This window comes from Eubalaena glacialis, chromosome 5, assembly GCF_028564815.1.
Source record: "Eubalaena glacialis isolate mEubGla1 chromosome 5, mEubGla1.1.hap2.+ XY, whole genome shotgun sequence".
In the NCBI taxonomy this organism is placed as follows: Eukaryota; Metazoa; Chordata; class Mammalia; order Artiodactyla; family Balaenidae; genus Eubalaena; species Eubalaena glacialis.
Genome location: NC_083720.1, coordinates 123,285,285 through 123,303,976, shown reverse-complemented (window position 1 = coordinate 123,303,976; position 18,692 = coordinate 123,285,285). Strand labels below are relative to the sequence as shown.

At 37.6% G+C, this 18,692-nt stretch overlaps 1 protein-coding gene across 5 annotated transcripts in view; it reads right to left on the bottom strand.

The window, feature by feature from the left end:
* The window catches only part of INPP4B (inositol polyphosphate-4-phosphatase type II B), a 752,704-nt gene that overhangs the window by 582,789 nt on the left and 151,223 nt on the right, over positions 1 to 18,692 (bottom strand). The window lies entirely within an intron of this gene.

Genomic DNA, 18,692 nt, shown 5'->3' with positions numbered 1-18,692 from the left:
GAATCGTTTAACAAGGACCTAGAAGAACTAAAGAGTAAACAATGATGAACAACACAATAAATGAAATTAAAAATTCTCTAGAAGGGATCAATAGCAGAATAACTGAGGCAGAAGAACGGATAAGTGACCTGGAAGATAAAATAATGAAAATAACTACTGCAGAGCAGAATAAAGAAAAAAGAATGAAAAGAATTGAGGACAGTCTCAGAGACCTCTGGGACAACATTAAACATACCAACATTTGAATTATAGGGGTCCCAGAAGAAGAAGAGAAAAAGAAAGGGACCGAGAAAATATTTGAAGAGATTATAGTAGAAAACTTCCCTAATATGGGAAAGTAAATAGTCAGTCAAGGCCAGGAAGCGCAGAGAGTCCTATACAGGATAAATCCAAGGAGAAACACACCAAGACACATATTAATCAAACTATCAAAAATTAAATACAAAGAAAAAATATTAAAAGCAGCAAGGGAAAAACAGCAAATAACATACAAGGGAATCCCCATAAGGTTAACAGCTGATCTTTCAGCAGAACCTCTGCAAGCCAGAAGGGAGTGGCAGGACATATTTAAACTGATGAAAGGGAAAAACCTACAACCAAGATTACTCTACCCAGCAAGGATCTCATTCACATTCGACAGAGAAATTAAAACTTTTACAGACAACCAAAAGCTAAGAGAACTCAGCACCACCAAACCAGCTTTAAAACAAATGCTAAAGGAACTTCTCTAGGCAGGAAATAAAAGAGAAGGAAAAGACCTACAATAACAAACCCAAAACAATTAAGAAAATGGTAATAGGAACATACATATCGATAATTACCTTAAATATAAATGGATTAAATGCTCCAACCAAAAGACATAGACTGACTGAATGGATACAAAAACAAGACCCATACATATGTTATCTACAACAGACCCATTTCAGACCTAGGGACACATACAAACTGAAAGTGAGGGGATGGAAAAAGATATTCCATGCAAATGGAAATCAAATGAAAGCTGGAGTAGCAATTCTCATATCAGACAAAATCGACTTTAAAATAAAGACTACTACAAGAAACTACTACAATGACACTACATAATGATCAAGGGATCAATCCAAGAAGAAGATATAACAATTGTAAATACTTATGCACCCAACACAGGAGCACCTCAATACATAAGGCAAATGCTAACAGCCATAAATGAGGAAATCAACAGTAACACAATCATAGTAGGGGACTTTAACACCCCACTTTCACCACTAGACAGATGATCCAAAATGAAAATAAATAAGGAAACAAAAGCTTAAAATGACACATTAAACAAGATGGACTTGGTTGATATTTATAGGACATTCCATCCAAAAACAACAGAGTACATTTTCTTCTCAAGTGCTCATGAAACATTCTCCAGAATAGATCATACCTTGGGTCACAAATAAAGCCTTGGAAAATTTAACATTGAAATCATATCAAGTATATTTTCCGACCAAAACGCTATGAGACTACATATCAATTACAGGAAAAAAACTGTAAAAAAATACAAACACATGGAGGCTAAACAATACGCTACTAAATAACCAAGAGACCACTGAAGAAATCAAAGAGGAAATCAAAAAATACCTAGAAACAAATGACAATAAAAACACGACAGCCCAAAACCTATGGCATGCAGCAAGAGCAGTTCTAAGAGGGAAGTTTATAGCAATACAACCCTACCTCAAGAAACAAGAAACATCTCAAATAAACAACCTAAACTTAAACCTAAAGCAATTAGAGAAAGAAAACAAAAAAAACCCAAAGTTAGCAGAAGGAAAGAAATCATAAAGATCAGATCAGAAATAAATGAAAAAGAAATGAAGGAAACGATAGCAAAGATCAATAAAACTAACAGGTGGTTTTTGAGAAGATAAACAAAACTAATAAACCATTAGCCAGACTCATCAAGAGAAAAGAGAGAAGACACAAATCAACAGAATTCGAAATGAAAAAGGAGAAGTAACAACTGACACTGCAGAAATATAAAGGATTATGAGAGATTACTACAAGCAACTATATGCCAATAAAATGGACAACCTGGAAGAAATGGACAAATTCTTAGAGAGCACAACCTTCCAAGACTGAACCAGGAAGAGATAGAAAGTATGAACAGACCAATCACAAGCACTCAAACTGAGACTGTGATTAAAAATCTTCCAACAAACAAAAGCCCAGGACCAGATGGCTTCACAGGCAAATTCTATCAAATATTTAGAGAAGAGCTAACACCTATCCTTCTCAAACTCTTCCAAAATATTGCAGAGGGAGGAACACTCCCAAACTCATTCTACGAGGCCACCATCACCCTGATACCAAAACCAGACAAAAATGTTACAAAAAAAGAAAACTACAGGCCAATATCACTGATCAACACAGATGCAAAAATCCTCAACAAAACACTAGCAAACAGAATCCAGAAGCACATTAAAAGGATCATACACCATAATCAACTGTGGTTTATCCCAGGAATACAAGGATTCTTCAATATACGCAAATCAATCAATGTGATACATCATGTTAACAAACTGAAGGATAAAAACCGTATGATAATCTCAATAGATGCAGAAAAAGCTTTCAACAAAATTCAACCCCTATTTATGAGAAAAACTCTCCAGAAAGTAGGCATAGAGGGAACTTACCTCAACACAATAAAGGCCATATATGACAGACCCACAGCCAACATCATTCTCAATGGTGAAAAACTGAAACCATTTCCACTAAGATCAGGAACAAGACAAGGTTGCCCACTCTCACCACTATTATTCAACATAGTTTTGGAAGTTTTAGCCACAGCAATCAGAGAAGAAAAAGAAATAAAAGGAATCCAAATCAGAAAAGAAGAAGTAAAGCTGTCACTGTTTGCAGATGACATGATACTATACATAGAGAATCCTAAAGATGCTACCAGAAAACTACTAGAGCTAATCAATGAATTTGGTAAAGTAGCAGGATACAAAATTAATGCACAGAAATCTCTTGCATTCCTATACACTAATGATGAAAAATCTGAAAGAGAAATTAAGGAAACACTCCCATTTACCATTGCAACAAAAAGAATAAAATAGCTAGGAATAAACCTACCTAAGGAGACAAAAGACCTGTATGCAGAAAACTGTAAGACACTGATGAAAGAAATTAAAGATGATACAAACAGATGGAGAGATATACCATGTTCTTGGACTGGAAGAATCAATACTGTGAAAATGACTTTACTCCCCAAAGCAATCTCTAGATTCAGTGCAATCTCTATCAAACTACCAATGGCATTTTTCACAGAACTAGAACAAAAAATTTCACAATTTGTATGGAAACACAAAAGACCCCAAATAGCCAAAGCAATCTTGAGAAAGAAAAACAGAGCTGGATGAATCAGGTTCCCTGACTTCACACTATACTACAAAGCTACAGTAATCAAGACAATATGGTACTGGCACAAAAAAAGAAATATAGATCAATGGAACAGAATAGAAAGCCCAGAGATAAACCCACACACATATGGTCACCTTATCTTTGATAAAGGAGGCATGAATATACACTGGAGAAAAGACAGCCTCTTCAATAAGTGGTGCTGGGAAGTTGGACAGCTACATGTAAAATAATGAAATTAGAACATTCCCTAACACCATATACAAAAATAAACTCAAAATGGATTAAAGACCTTAATGTAAGGCCAGACACTATAAAAATCTTAGAGGAAAACATAGGCAAAACACCCTTTGACATAAATCACAGCAAGATCTTTTTTGAACCACCACCTAGAGTAACGAAAATAAAAACAAAAATAAGAAAATGGGACCTATTTAAACTTAAAAGCTTTTGCACAGCAAAGGAAACCATAAATAAGATGAAAAGACAACCCTCAGAATGGGAGAAAATATTTGCAAACGAAGCAACTGACAAAGGATTAATCTCCAAAACATACAAACAGGTCATGCAGCTCAACGTTTAAAAAAACAAACAACCCAATCCAAAAATGGGCAGAAGACCTAAATAGACATTTCTCCAAAGAAGGTATACAGATTGCCAACAAACACATGAAAGGATGTTCAACGTCACTAATCATTAAAGAAATGCAAATCAAAACTACAATGAGGTATCATCTTACACCGGTCAGAATGGCCATCATCAAAAAATCTACAAACAATAAATGCTGGAGAGGGTGTGGAGAAAAGGGAACCTTCTTGCACTGTTGGTGAGAATGTAAATTGATACAGCCACTATGGAGAACCGTATGGACGTTCCTTAAAAAACTAAAAATAGAACTACCATACAACCCAGCAATCCCACTACTGGGCATATATCCTGAGAAAACCATAATTCAAAAAGAGTCATGTACCACAATGTCCATTGCAACACTATTTACAATAGCCAGGACACAGAATCAACCTAAGTGTCCATCGACAGATGAATGGATAAAGAAGATGTGGCACATATAGCTTGGTGCTTGGTGCTTTGTGACCACCTAGGGGGGTGGGATAAGGAGGATGGGAGGGAGACGCAAGAGGGAGGTGATAATGGGGATATATATATGTATAGGTGATTCACTTTGTTATACTATACAGCAGCAACTAACACAACAATGTAAAGCAATTATACTCTAATAAAGATGTTAAAAAAACAAAAACCTTTAGCAAAAAAAATATATATACATATATACATATATATATATATATATATATATATATATATTTGCTTTTACTCTATGTATAGGGATACCAGCTGAAGTCCCTCAGGAAAATCTTTTTCTCTAGTAGGAGCAAAATCTTAAGAAACAACCACTTTCAGATGCAAATTTACACAGCCACTATGGAGAACAGTATGGATGTTCCTTAAAAAACTAAAAATAGAACTACCATATGACCCAGCAATCCCACTCCTGGGCATATACCCAGAGAAAACCATAATTCAAAAAGATACATGCAGCTCAATGTTCATTGCAGCACTATTTACAATAGCCAGGACATGGAAGGAACCTAAATGTCCATCAACAGAGGAATGGATAAAGAAGATGTGGTACATATATACAATGGAATATTACTCAGCCATAAAAAGGAACGAAATTGGGTCATTTGTAGAGACAGAGATGGACCTAGAGTCTGTCATACCAGAGTGAAATAAGTCAGAAAGAGAAAAACAAATGTCATATGATATGGCTTATGTGTGGAATCTAGAAAAATGATACAGATGAACTTATTTGCAAAGCAGAAATAGAGACTCAGAGGTAGAGAACAAACATATGGATACCAAGGCGGGAAGGAAGGGTGGGATGAATTGGGAGATGGGGATTGACATATATACACTACTATGTATAAAATAGGTAACTAATGAGAACCTACTGTATAGCACAGGAAACTCTACTCATTGCTCTGTGGTGACCAAAATAGGAAGGAAATCCAAAAAAAGATGGCATATATGTGTACGTGTATATATATAGCTGATTCACCTTGCTGTATAGCAGAAACTAATACAGTATTTTAAAGCAACTATACCCCAATAAAAACTTAAGAAAAAAAAAAGAAACAACCACGCTCTTGTTTAAAAACTAACTACATTTTACCATTGGTCCAGTAATAAAATAGGATCTTGGGGAAGTGAGTAGGGGGTGACTACTTTTATAATACCTAGAATATCTTTTAAATCTTCTATTTTTTTTTTTTTTTTTTTTTTTTTTTAGTTTTAACATCAATGCCTGTGTGGTAAAATTATCTATAAGTTGTACAAAGCATTACTTGACAAAATAATCTCCATTATGGAGACATCAAAATCACTGACACTATTTCAGGATTATACAAAGATACAAAGTTCTGAAATTGAAGTCCAACAATGAGACAGGAAACTGAAGAGTCCCAAATATGGAGCTAGTTCTCAAATAGTCCTGCCAAAGTTGAAGCCTGCATTCTGTTAGCCAGAAAGCCCAAAACAAATGATTCTGCCAAACTGAACAGCTATTTTGTTTAAACTTTTAAAAAATTAATACATTGAAAGAAGTTTTAATAATGCTGAACACATTCTTTCCCATGCAAAAGATCTGAATGTCCCAGTCCTTAATGTGTTTTTTAAGCAAAGGATCATGTATAATGCTGCTGTCACATTCCTCATGCAATTATCTGTAAATTAGTAGCTTATTTTTAAAATACTATGCACAAGTCTATGATTGGAAATAACTGGTTGAAGGAAAAATAAGATGCTGTATCATGTTGTCAGCAGCATGCTTCAAATGCAGGAACCTATCCAACATGTATGATTTAATAAACTGTGTAAGAGAATTTAAATCAGTTATATAATGCTCATTAAGACAGCTTCAGTGCTCTGTTCAGCAGAGTACTAAGTTATCCATCCATGGTGCCAACTGCAACCAAACCTTAATTGTCCAACAGAGGTCTCAGTGGTTATATGCAGGTCATTCACACACACGAAGGCAATATTTATCAGGATGTTAGTTTGAAAGTGATGGGATGGGCCAGGAAAAACTGAAACCTAGATACTGTCACTCAGGTCAGAGGTCACGTTCCAGGAGCACAAGCTGGGACTCTGAGAACTGGACAGGTATCCTGGATCTAGTAGGGAAATGTTGCATGTCAGAGGAGTCCTTAGAAGACTAAAAGAATAGAAAGATACTAGGAGTCTAGAAAGACAGTGTTTAGGGTCAAGGAAGGCAGATGGTGACACTAGCCTAGTGAATGAACCAAAGTGCACTCTGACCCTAAACAGGTCCGTTTCCTCTCTGCCCTGTTCCATGTCTTCTAAGAGAGGTGGTGGCCCTGGGCTTACTAGCACTTACTGTAGTCCTCAAGAGGTCGAAAATCCATAGGAGAGCTTCACAAGTGATCCTCATGAAACAATCAATCTCATTTCATAACTGCCCAGCAGCTTGAGGAGACCATTTTAAAACAAGGCTGCCACCCTCAAAGAGAATAAAATCTAGCTGAGGGGACAAAATAACCACCCATATCAGTGCAAGGCAATAATTGATCCAGTGCCTAACTTTGTGGCACAAACACTCCCTTTCCCATCCTAGCCGCAAGATCTGCCTCCTACATAAACACACCATCAGTGTCTACACAACTTCGTCACTTACTTCACCACTTAAACCCACTGAAGCTGTCTCATCCTGGCATCTGCAGGGGCCACTCAACCCCTGCCTCTCTCTGTCTTACCATCAGCTACTACCTATGTCGCTCTCTGAACATTTCAAAACTAGGCACTAGACAGTCACACACCTTGTGCCTCTCAATTCACCAGTGCCTTTGCCAGCCAGCCCATTGAGGGTCCTAGTAAGTGGGCAAATTGGGTAACACCAAGGATATCCAAGCAAAAGTAGATTTATAGTTCCACTCTTTTATTGCAAAATTACTTCTTCTATTACCTCTCTTTGTATGTTTTACTTGTTTTTATAACAGCACTTTCCTCCAGCAAGGAAGTGGATAAAACCTCAGTGTGCAGCCCAGCATACTCCATCGTATGCATTTATTCTTAAAACGGTAAATCGGAGAGAGTGAAACACAATAGAAAAGTTGGCAAGCTTTCACTTTCTTTTAGTTTAAAAGTATGTCAGTTATAGTTTATTATCTCAATGATAACTTAAAAAAAACTTATTGGAATCACATCTTATGCATGTAATGTTGTTGTCAGTTGTAAGCAGCCTAAGTTATGCTGTTATTAAATTATTTGTTTTACAATGCTTTGTAATTTCGATGAAAAGGAGACATTTAAATGATAGACTTCTAATGAAAAGACATTTGTGATGGAACATAGGGCAAGCAACCCCAATAACACCCTCCCCTCTGATACTGTTAATTTTTCCTTAACCCACACCAATGCCATCAACCTCACTCCTAGAAAAACTGCCTAAACTTACGGAGTCGTCATTAATAAAAAAGAGAGAGACTGGTGTCAACTGTGAAAGTGAATTATATATATTAGCGTACAAATCAAAATAAATCAAAATAGGTAAGCCAAGCTTATTGTTTCTGGCAGTAGGTTTTAATCACATGATAGTGTTTTGTTTATCTTCTAAAAATCCCACCCAATTAGATAAAATTGTTAATCAATCTCAACTGAAAAAGGTTTGGACAGCATATTCTTAGTAGGCTTTTCTATAGGATTAAATAACAAAAATTTATTGCTTTTCATTAATTTATGTGGTCAGCTTATACTAGGAACCTACAAGAAAAACAGGAGACAAACGTCAGAGATGTATGAAGTGTGGAAGGAATACAGCCATCAGATTTCTCAGTATCATGAGTTAAACATATTCAGATCCCCAAATTGGAGACCAAGTGTAAATCTCAAACCACTAGGCATGGGTAAAAGTTCTTATATAGGGATAAGACATTACAAATCACTTTCTAGGCATTGACTTACTTAACCCCCCACCCCCTTTTTCTTCTCCATTCATGTACTACTACTACTACCGCTAATAATAATTCAGATAAACTCAGAATTCTGAAGATTTTTATTTGGGAATTTCAAATTCCCAGAAAATAAAGGGCTGTATATGTTAAGACTAGGTTCTCAGAATGTGACACGTGCTTGAATTTACAAAGAGAGTAGTGCATGATGATCAGCTGTTAAAATTCTGATCTATTTATAAAACACTGGGCTAACCTGCAGAATGGGAGAAAATATTTGCAAATCATTTTTCTGATAAGAGGTTAGTATCCAAAATAGATAAATAATTTATACACCTCAATAGCAGAAAAGCAAATAATCCAATTTTAAAATGGGCAAAGTACCTGAATAGACATTTTTTCCAAAGAAGACATACAAATGCAATAGGTAGATGAAAAGGTGCTCATTATCATTTATCATTAGGGTAAAGCAAACCAAAACCACAATGAGCTGACACCTGACACCTGTTAGGATGACCATGATCAAAAAGACAGGATATAACAAATGGTGACCAAGATGTAGAGAAAAGGGAATCTTTATACACTGGGTAGGAAAGTAAATGGCTGTTGGTACAGCCATTATGGAAATAGTTTGACAGTTCCTCAAAAGATTAAATATAGAACTAACATATGATCTAGCAATCCCATGTCTGGGTATACATATAATGGAAATGAAATCAATATCTCTAAGATAAATCTGTACTTCCATGTTCGTTGCAGCATTACTCATAATAACCAAGAAAAGAAGACAACCTAAATGTCTTTCGATGGATGAATGGATTAAAAAAATATAGTATATATATATATATATATATATGCAATGAAATCTTATTCAGCCACAGAAAAGAAGGAAATCCTACAATTCGGGACAATATGGATAAATCTGGAGGGCATTACACTAAGTGAAATAAGCCAGACAGAGAAAGACAAATATGTATGATCTCATTTATATGTGGAACCTAAAACAAAAAAGGTGATTTCATAGAAATGGAGATGCTGGTTGCCAGGGGCTGAGGGGAACGGAAAATGGGGAGATACAGGTCAAAGGGTACAAACTTTCAGATAGAAGAATAAGTTCTGAGGATCGAATGTACAGCATGATGACTAGGGTTAACAATACAGTGTTGTATATTTGAAAGCTGCTGAGAGTAAACCTTAAGCATCTTCACCACAGGAAAAAAAAAAGAGTTACCTATGTGAAGTGATAGATGTGTTAATTACCTTGATCTTGGTAATTATTCCACAGTGTATATGTACATCAAAACATCACATTGTACACTTTAAACATATACTTTGCCAAATATGTGTCAATTATTCCTCAATAAAGGTGGAAAAAAAGAAAAAAAAAACACTCAGGATAAAATGAGCCTTGGTATAAATCAAGATAAACAACCACAGCTATCTTATAAGGTCAACTGCTAGCAGGAATACACCCTATCACTAAAGAAAAAAGGCAGTTACAGATCTCACAGCTTGAAAAAAAAAATCCTGACACAAACATGTTATTTTGATCAATTTCAAATCAATAAATTATTCATAAAATATTTTTCATAGAAAAAGAAGACACAAATGAGCTAAATTTTGACTTAGCACTGACAGAAGAGGTCACCATTTTTCTTTCCAGCATTATTCCTGTCATAACTCTCTCGGATTTCAATTTCCACAAAGATGATTCTGCCTCTCCTCACTCAAATGATTTTTTCCTACCTTCTCCAGACCACTCATTTCCATCACCAGACTCTATAGATCTCATCATTACCAATAACCTGAATCTCCAGATCTCACTTGCAAGCATCTCATTTCCTAATTGTCCTCACTCATTCTCTATCACCAACAATCTGTAGACTCCATCAGGATCTACTGATCGGTCCAGCTCCTGGCAAAAATTCTATCTGTGATCTTTCAGGCCTGACCCTAGGCAGTTGCAAAGGCTTTACCAGGCAGGCCTCATGGGAGAAGGCTGCCCTCCCCACTCCAGACCTGATGCACAGCTGATGCATCACAGGACTTGAGGGGAGGTGCAGTCAAGCGCTCAGGCCCCCAAGGTTCTCCACACGCGGCCCTCTTAGCGCAGCACCTTCATTCAGACGCCTCTTTACTAGGATCTTTGGCCAAGACTTTCCTCAGGAGCTTCTGCCTAGACCTTCTTACTGGAAGGAGAGGAAACTTTCTTTTTAATGGTTTTTTTTTGTTTGTTTGTTTTAACTGAAGTATAGTTAATTTACAATGTTGTGTTACAGGGGAACATCCATCATCTTATAAAGATAAAACATTAAAGAAATAGAAAAAATCTTTTTTCTTTGTGATGAGATCTCTTAAGGTTTACTCTCATTAGAGTAGAGTAGATCATTTTAAAGCTGGCCCCATTCAATAAGAATTACATGAACTACACACATGAGATAAACTCTACCCAACACCTATTGGACGTCTCTCATGTCTAATGGTAACAGACTCTTGGAAGTTAAAAGGATAATTTAATAAAAAACTAAAGCTTAAAGAGGTCGAGGCTACAGAAGCACAAAAAAGATGACAAGTGACATGTGTGATATTACAAGTCAGGAAAATCTTGAATGGGTAGGACTGTTAACAGGTCTCTCAAACTCCTGACTTAGGCTTGACTTGGGTGAGCTTTTGGTGTAAGTAGCAGCCTCTTTCCAAGAACCTGATTTGGTATAGTTCATTTTATGTTGAGCCATCATAATATTCCAGATATTCCTTGTATTTAGTCATGTTTGAGGAACTGAGGTAGTTCACTGTCAACCTACCCATGTTATTTATTATGATAGACGTTTAGAAGGACTTATCCTCCACCATGCCAGATTTTCAGTCTCTCCATAGTTGACACTGTTTTCTGCATATCAGGGTGGAGGTACCAGCCCCTGATTTTTGAAAACTTTGAAAATAAGCAGTGATTCATGAAGGCATCTGGCAGGAGAAGTGGTCACTTTCCAGCTAGTGTTCAAAACATGATCCACTATTTCATATATTTCACTGACTTTCTATGCTTTCATTTTAATGCACAAGGTCTTGTCACAGGACTGACAAAAAGTTAGGTACTCAGTATGTATTAGATAGTATTTTCAGGTTGCCAGCCTTACTCCTTGGTATATATTTTCCACAGTGCAAAATGAGTGATCTTCCTAAATAGAAGTCTTATAAAGTCACTACTCAAATTCAAACCATTTGGTGTCTCCTGTTGTACACGGCATAAAATCGAAATCCACTAAGATGTTTTACCAGATTGTTCAAGACATGGCCTCTGTCACTTTCTCAGCCTTACCTCTCAAGTTTCATTCCTACCCTCTATGTTATAGTCACAGGTAATTCCATCAGTTCCCCCCACATCTCATGCTCCCACATCTCCAGACTTTGCAGATGCAATTCTCTTCATTTGAACACCTTTTCCCACTCCTCTTTGCCTGGCACTCACAGCCATTGCCTTGGCTATGAACACCCACGGCATCTTGGAATACCAAGTGCATGGTGCTGTTGTGATTGCTAAATTGTGTGTCTCCTGCTCTGGGTTTTAAGCTCTGTGAGGGACAGAAGCATATTTATCTATCTACCTACCTATCTATCTATCTATATATATGTTTATCTTTGTAAGTCCACAAACTAGCAGACTTCTTGACTCCTAGTAGGTACTCAGTAACAATTTTGGGAGAGTATCAGTAAATGAATAAATAATTTAGACTGCTGCATGGTCTTACACACAGGAAAGGGGTGCTCTGTTCATCATCTAGTCTGGTCAGGAGTACATGTTTATTGGTAAATCTCTCATGTGTTTTATTGACATGAATCAATCCCCAGAGCTCAGTCATCAGGGTTGGTAACCGGACCTTAAAAACCATTAATTCACTGAGCTGCAACCACCTTAGCCTGACTAGGCTGAGGCTAACTAAGTAAGCCTGCCTTTACTACTTTTTTCAAAGACAAATCCCATAGGTTTAAAGCAGGGATTCCACACTCATATGCCTACGGAGCCAGACAAGCATCCTAAGTGAGCGGCATGGATAAATGCACATCGTGTAATTGTGGGGGGTGGAGGGGGGTGGGGAGAGGGCAGAGATACTGAATGAAAGGAGAATGCGGGCCTTTACTAAAGGGAGTAGACATTGCTCAGCTCCAGTGAATTATCCCCAGATCTTCTAGCTGGTTTTTTTTTTTTACACCTGGAAAACTAAAACTTGCAAGTGAAGCTACTCATTTAAAACTCTGACTTATTAAAATAATGGGGAACAAACAAAACAAATCTATGGGTCCTATCCAGCTTCTGAGAATTATTAATTCATGATCTTGGCTCTAAACCAATGGGAGAGAAGATATAGAATTTGAGAGTGCAGACAGGTCTGCACTGATCCATCACATCCATCAATGTGCTGACCTTGGATCAGCTCCTTCTACCCAATGACAACTCTAAAACCTCAATGTTATCCTCAAGCACCCTCCTAACACAGACCCTCTCACTCTCAACAGAAGATCTGGATTCCTAATTCTTAAAGAAAATCACAGACATTAGGAAACAACTGCCTCATCTTCCCATTCTCAATCTACACACTTAACGAACATTGAAACCATCCAAACTCAAAGGAGAGGTGAACCTTCTCCTCTTGAAGTGGAATCCTCCCACCATTGCCCCTAATACATCACCTCCGTTAATTATCCTCTTCTCTCAAAGATCTTCAACTTCAGCCCTCTGCGCAACTTAGCAACAATTTCATCTTTGGGGGGGACAAAGCTCCTTTGACTGCCTACTGCCTCCTCCCCTTATTTCCTTTAAATTAAAGCTTATTTTTCATACTGTTCGATAACCTTTACTATTATACTAGCAAAGATTTATAGAACAGGAAGCAACCATTATTTTTATTGACATATGCTAAGTTTTCTGATTCCCCAAAAATATATTACTTAAGGCCATCTATTTATCTGATAAATATTTATTCTCCTAGTTAAATACCAAGCACTGCTCACAAGTGGCTCATTCTAAAACCCAACTGAGTTCAAAGGTCCTCAACACAGTTGACTCACTCTGCCATGGGTCATGGATCTCCCGCTTACCTGTCATAAAGACAGAATAAAATCAAAGTAGGGAAATGGGCCCAAATTGCTTAGTTGGCAGGAAACACTTATCTATGAGCACAGCCAATGTCTTTACTATACACTGAGTCTTAACGATATTAAAATAAGTTTGGATTAGCTATTCTATTGATATTCAGTTTGTGACTATAGATGGAAGTATAAAAATTCCATATGTATAAAAGAGATTGTGTTTCTGAAAGTTTCAACACAAAAGCCAAAATATGAGACTGACAGGCATGTAGGTAATGTGGGCAATGGTTCTAAATGGGTAGTCTTTTATCTTGATTATGATCATGTTTTCCAAATCATGAGTTAGACCCTAGAGTGGGCTATAAAATCAATTTAGTACATTGCGGCAAGCATTTTTTAAAAGAAATTACATAGAAGAGAATAGAAAATGGAGTGCATGGCACATATAAAAAGTAGTAATTATGTCATGAAAACTATGCAAATTGGTATGAGTGTACATGTGCAGTGGACCACGATATAAAATGTATTTCTTACTGTGGATTGGGGAGATATATATACAAGCACTGGTCATAAATGAGTAACCTATATTCTCTGTCTACACCCTTTCACTTCCTGATCTCAGTCTGGTGTTTCTGCTCTAGCAAATCCACTAAAATTGCTCTTGATAATGTCACTGACAACCTTCTACTTGTCAGAGTTGAGGGACCCCCTTCAGACACAGTCACAGTTGAATTCTCTGAAGTGCTGAACATTGCTCATACCTCCTTCTGACTTGCATTGCCTTTGGTTCTGTGACATCACTTTCTAATGATTCTCCTGCTATCTCCCTGGTGTATCTCTCTAGATTTTGTTCCCTGGTTCCCCTCCCTCAGTCTTCTCTGGAAACCCTGGTATTTCTGAAGAACAGAGCATGGGCCTCAGAGATGCCATACACACTAAGATTGAACTTTACCTATGCCACTTATCACCTCCAATACTACCTCCCTAGCCCCATCCACTACCGTCTCTCGCCTGGATTATTGCAGTTGCCTAATGACTCATCTCCCCTTGTGTCTATTCTCAAAGGGTAGCCAGAGTGATCCTGGTAAGGAGAAAGTCAGATCAACTCATTCCTTTGATCAGAACCACTCACTGGCTCCATGACCTCCTTCGGGTCTTTGCTCAAATAGCATCCTCCTAGTGAGGATTTCCAAGCCTCTCTCTTTAAATATGTCATTCTAATGCCATTACAAGATGCCCTGTCCCTCTTTCCTGCTTTATTTTTCTCCATAGCCCTTGTCTTAAATACAGTACAATTATTTATTTTGCTTACTGTCTGCCTCCTCTTACTGGGACATAAGATCCAGCAGAGCAAGGATTTCTGACTATTTTGTAGACTACTATATCCCCCGCATCAAGAATTAGTGGTCCACAGTAGGAGGCCACTAAAATTTATTGAAAGAACGAATGACTATCGTCAATCATGTATTCTTATTTTGATGGTGGTAGGCCTGAGTACACATGGCCCTGTAACTCTCCTACACTATTCTATGCACTATTCTATGTGTAATATGATTTTTAATAGGGCTTTTAGCTATTAAGTAAAACATAAGGGACACTTACAGGAAATTGTCTGAAATTCATACAGGGCTTAATCTTGTGTTAGCAGTGTTCCTGCTGGCTGACCCTACAAGATGCAGATATCTTCACATTGGCCTGGTTGTACAGATAACACAAATGTCCTAGAGATGCTACTCTGGGGTCCTTCTTTTTTATCTACTTCATCATACAATCAATTCTGTTGGCCTAATGGGTGGTAAAGATAATTCGATTCCTTTCCTTTATTTTCCTGACAATCCTGACAATAACTGTGTAATGAGAGGAGAAAAATATTAGTAACTTCATTTTCCCCTGAATTCCAACCAAATCACAACCTTAGTTTTTTTGTTTATTTACTACTATAGCATTTTAAGAGACATTTGCTCCTGTAAAAACACTAACTAACCCATTAAGAATTTTCCCCTATTAATAAATAAGTACTTTTTCCCTCCATTAGGGAGACAAAAAAAAGTCAATTTAATCAACTTAATCTTCTCTCTACTCCCTTAATTTATCTCCATTTAATTTTCACAAGCTCACAATAACTCACTTAGGCATTACTATTATCCCCATCAATAAATGAGAAATTGAGGCATAAGAGACTAGAAAGCTTGTTCAGGATCACTCAGATGTCAGGTAGAAGTGCTATGATTTGACTCTGGAGCCTAAGGCATGGAAGGAGATGTGGATGACAAGATAGAGGAGATTATCTTGAGAAATGTGATTGATTGGGGTAAGGGTAAGAGCAACTCCTATATGGCTAGGGTGACCAGGTAAATAATGGTTCTTCCAATGATCTATAGGAGAAAGAGGTTTAGCGTAAAAGTTTATAAGATCAATTTTGGATGTAAGTATGAGATGCCTGTGGGAATGAATTTTGAAGCTCAGAATGGTGCCCTGGGCTGGAGATATAAATGTGGAGCTTAAAAGTAGTTAGGTAGAATCCAAAATCCTAGAGGGCAATACGTTCACCCACAAAGAGTTCCCTACATTTGTCAAATAGAAAAACAAAAAAACAAAAAAAACTGGTTATCTGTGAAAGAGGAGTTTTACTGGAATGAGAGATTGAATGAAAGATTGTTACAGGTCAAAGAGTGAATGGTTAATGAGAAGGAAGAAACAGTGATAGTGATCTACTCTTCTGAGAAATGGTTATTTGCACAGGAGAAGGAAGTGATTGAACACTATCTGGAAGTCACAGAAGCTATTAAAAGTTTCTTTGCTAATCATCTACTTTTGATGCCTTCTAAAATTGACCTTCCTAGAAACATAGCTCTGAAAGTCTCATGTCCCAGGAAAGACCTTCCTGGAGATGGTTAGCCATCATCTGACTTCCCAGGAACCCTCCTGAAACAGCCCTCCTTAGAAAACATTCCATGTTATGGCCTCTCCCATACCATCAGGGTCCTAGGATCCTGCTCATTGAGGAAAGTTAATCTGTACTGGATGGATGCTAATGGCTACAGTGTTATTAGGTAACTTTTGTGTTATAAAGCAAGCCCTCTTGGGAATTCATGTTTTATTCTAAAGCAACATTTCACAAAGTTTGCTTTCTTGAAACCTAGCCTCTGGATGCAGTGAGTATTACATTAAAATATACTAAAGTAGGAAAGGTTCCATGGTCCACGAATTTTAGGAAATGTTGGGTTAAACAAAGTTAAACAGGTTTCTTTACAGCAGGATTTTCAGAGACTAATATTCTAATGTGCATCATAAAACTACAGGAGGGAGATATAAAATTCAGCATTTTCCAAAATTACCTGATTATAAGACTTTTTAAAAGTGTTATCACATGGATCAGAAATTTAAGAAGATGCCTTCCCATAGGACCAATGCTACTAGGGGAGGTTATTTCAGGCAATGTGACTGACTGATCAGAGATCAAAATCAACACCATTTTAATTGTACCAAGTACCGTCCCATTGAGCAGCCATGTTTGCTTCGGTTCACCCCACTTTTAGCACTCTCTTCACATGATGACATTAATTCGGGCACAGTCCCTTTTATAATGGGGATGGACCCTTGCTTGAAGGTTTAAATATTTGCTTTCCCTTTTGATGAACTAAATTCTATGGACTCCATAATAAAACTGGGATTAGGGCATATAGTACATTTCATTTCACAGCCCTGTGAGACTGACTACACGTGAGATAAATCTGGTGAATAAACTTGTTGATCGTTGATATTATTTCCCTGCCTTTTTTTTCTTTTATACCTTGTAAGCTCAGTTGTTACCAGGAAAATCAATAAACAAGCTTTCAAGAAAATTTACACCTAGGGAGAAGAAAGGCCCTTTTGCCTGGAAGTTATTCTTTTTCTTTTCTAAGGGAGTAATATCCACTCCACAGCCAGAGTTCACTTTCAAGTCAACAGAAGCCCAGTGTGCTCATGAGGACTCTCTGCTGGGAGAACGGGGCCCCCAAGTATTTTCAGAGGGATAGCATTTGTAACTGGGATAACTTCTGTGAATTGAATTTTTCTGAAAGTCAGGCAGGACTAAAGAAAGGGAACTAATGTAGCCAAGAAAATAAACCATTATCCACATGTCCAGGGCCTAGAAAAGAATGCAGAAAAGGCTACAAAAGACAGCCTTTTCATGTGAATGGAAATGAAACATAACCCTATTAACTAGAGCAGAGATTCTCATCTCTGTCCTCTCCTGGAGCTCATACCTAGGAGATAGAGACCACATCCTTTAGAGTTCTGCTCTGGGTCAAAAGATTTTTGTCATTGCATGCCAGTGTTTAAAGGAGTTAGCCTTGGACCACATGTGGCAAATTAGAGCAGCACCATTCAAAAGAACATAGTAAGATGGTGGAAATGTTCTACAACTTTGCACTGTTCAGTATGATGGCCAGTAGTCACATATAAATACTGAGCACTTGAAATGTAGCTAGTGTCGTTAAAGAACTGAATTGCCAATTTTATTTAATTTTAATGAATTCAAATATAAATAAGTGCATATGCCTCGTGGCCACCATATTTAACAGCATAGGGCTAGAAAATGGAAGTGTGAATTCATCAAGTCAGGATTCCCAGCCTTTTAATAGGGGCATAGAGCAATATGCATATCCCAACCCATGTTCCCTAACCATTTCCATCCCTGCAAAGCTACATCACAAAGCCAATGGGGGTCGGGGGAGGAGTGGGGAACAAGCGTTGAAAAAAAATGTCCACAACTACTTGGCAAATTGAAGTAAGTTTAAGTAAAGGCACGGGTCAAAGCGGAATGGCAGTCACTGGGTGGGAGCAGGGTCTGACATATGTTTTAGTAAGTAAAGGGAGTCCTGAGGAGGAGCTACAGGGTAAGAATGTAATGATAGTGTTGCAGTTGTCTATGGCTGCGTAACAAATTACCCCAAAATTTAGTCACTTAAATCTATGACATTTGTTTTGCTCATGAATCTGCAACAACTTGGGCAGGACCCATGGAGGGAAGAGTGCATCTCTGTTCCACTCATCATCACCTGAATTGTCCCAAGGCTGGGAGCTGGGATCATCTGGGCTTGTTTACTTGGATGATGCTGGCCTTTGGCTGTTAGCCTATCAGCCAAAACACCTTACAAATGGCTACTCCATGAGGCGTGTCTCACAACATGGTGACTGGGCTCCAAGGGAAAGTGTCTAGAAAGAAAGAAAGTCAGGAGGATTCTG